Here is a 2,500-nt window from a genome sequence, read left to right as displayed (position 1 = left end):
CTCCTCATCATCATCATCATCATCATCATCATCATCATCATCATCATCATCATCATCATCATCAAAATCATTATCGATAATTATCATTATCATCAATATCATTATCATTGTCATTATCATTATCATTATCATTATCAATATCATTATCATTATCATCATCATCATCATCATCATCCTCAACAGCATTCTTTATCATCGTCATCATCATTTCCGCAGGTTTGCAATTGCGCAGAGCAACAAGCGCAAGGGAAGAAATTGCCTCGCGACCCCAATGACCCCGAACGAACGACCAAATGAGCATCTCTTTGCGCGCGTCGCTGTGGATTCACTCTGTGTGACCTTGTTTTTTAATTTTGTGCTACTTGGCGACTCACAATTTTGCATATATATTTATTTTCTATTAATCTTTTTGTTCTTTTGTTATGTTTGTGTTAAGGCGTTTGTTTGTTTGTTTTCTGTCTCAAGCTATTTCAGTCTTCCTCTTATTTTTATTTTCTGGTCTTCATGGCCATCCTTTGTTCTTCTTTCTTATCTTATTCTTTATTTTCTCCTCCTTCTTATGTTATTTCTCTTTCTCCTTCTCCTCCTCCTCCTTTTCATCCTTTTCCTCTTCCTGTTCCTCCTCTTTCTCCTTCTCCTTCTCTTCCTCCTCCTCCTCCTCCTCCTCCTCCTCCTCCTCCTCCTCTTCCCTTTCATCCTTTTCCTATTCCTCCTCCTCCTTTTTTTCCTTCTCCTCTTCCTCCTTTTCCTCTTCCTCTTCCTCCTCCACCTCCTCCTCCTCCTCCTCCTTTTCATCCTTTTCTTATTCCTCCTCCTTTTTCTCCTTCTCATTCTCATCCCCTCTTCCTTTTCATCCTCCTCCTTCTCCTCTTCGTCCTTCTCCTCCTTGTCATCCTCTTCCTTTTCCTTTTCATCCTCTTCCTCCTCCTCCTCCTCCCCCTCCTCCCCCTCCTCCTCCTTTTCATCCTCTCCCTTTTTCTTCTTTCCTTTCCTTTCGTTCCCATAATCTTTCACTATATCACTTTACAACTGCTGATAGGATTGCATTGTTTATCTTTATTGCAAGAATATCATGACTTGGCAGAAAGTAGCTTGTAGTTTATATCTGCCGCCCTTTCTCTATCTGTCTAGTTCTCCCTCTCCCTCTCCCTCTCCCTCTCCCTCTCCCTCCCTCTTTCCCTCCCTCCCTCCCTCCCTCTCTTTCTCTCTCTCTCTCTCTCTCTCTCTCTCTCTCTCTCTCTCTCTCTCTCTCTCCCTCTCCCTCTCCCTCTCCCTCTCCTTCTCCCTCTCCCTCTCCCTCTCCCTCTCCCTCTCTCTCTCTCTCTCTCTCTCTCTCTCTCTCTCTTTCTCTTTCTCTTTCTCTTCTCTCTCTCTCTCTCTCTCTCTCTCTCTCTCTCTCTCTCTCCCTCTCCCTCCCTCCCTCCCTCCCTCCCTCCCTCCTCCCTCTCCCTCTCCTCTTCCTCTTCCTCTTCCTCTCTCTCCCTCTCCCTCTCCCTCTCTCTCTCTCTCTCTCTCTCTCTCTCTCTCTCTCTCTCTCTCTCTCTCTCTCTCTCTCTCTCTCTCTCTCTCTCCCCCCCCCATCCATCCATCTCTTTCTCTTCTGCTTCACCGTCCTTTCTACTTTTATGACCTATCTCACCTTCCACAGCCTCTCTGGTGACCCATTCCCATTGGAGTTTTATGACCTCTGCCCGTGACCTCCAAGAACAGTACAAAATGCACGTCCTGGAATCTATCAATTTTCAAAATGAAATATAAAGTAAATAGAAAAAAGTGACATCTATTATGAATGAAAAAACAAACAAAAAAAACGGAAGCAGGCTATAACCACAAGTTCCAGGTAAGTACAGTACGGTACAGTCTTTAATCACTTAATTATAAACAAGTCAAGTACGGTACAGTTTCAAACCATAGGAATGAAAACGATACAAAGGCAGTATAACGGAAACAGAAAATCCTATTTCAGACTAACACATTGAAACATCGACGGTGTCAGCTCACAACATCTGCTTACCATTAACAGAGAACACGTAAGATCCAAATTTCTCATATTTTCTCATCGCGTATCGACCATATTGGTATCTGCAATTCTTGCACTCGTCTAAACGGGTTTTCCTGTTGCAATATAGACATGCATGGAAAGATTGCAAAATGTTTTTGGGCAAGACAGAGAGTACACATGATTTTTCTCTTTACCAGTCTATCTTATCTATTTATCTATCTCTGTATCTATATCCATATCAGTCTCCCTCTAATTAGTAAATCTGTATATCGATATTTTCATCTGTCGACAACTATCTATCGATATTTTCATCTGTCGACAACTATATATCGATATTTTCATCTGTCGACAAATATCTATCGATATTTTCATAACTCTTGTTTATCTATCGATGTATTTACTTTTCAGTCTGTACATTTATCTATCTCTTTCATCTCTCTATCTAACTTTCTATCTGTCCGTCTGTCCATCTCTCACTCTCTCCCTCTCTCTCTCTTT

Source organism: Penaeus chinensis, chromosome 3 (assembly GCF_019202785.1).
Source record: "Penaeus chinensis breed Huanghai No. 1 chromosome 3, ASM1920278v2, whole genome shotgun sequence".
Classification (NCBI taxonomy): domain Eukaryota; kingdom Metazoa; phylum Arthropoda; class Malacostraca; order Decapoda; family Penaeidae; genus Penaeus; species Penaeus chinensis.
The sequence above is the reverse complement of the archived record's forward strand: the minus strand, read 5'-3'. Positions refer to the sequence as shown.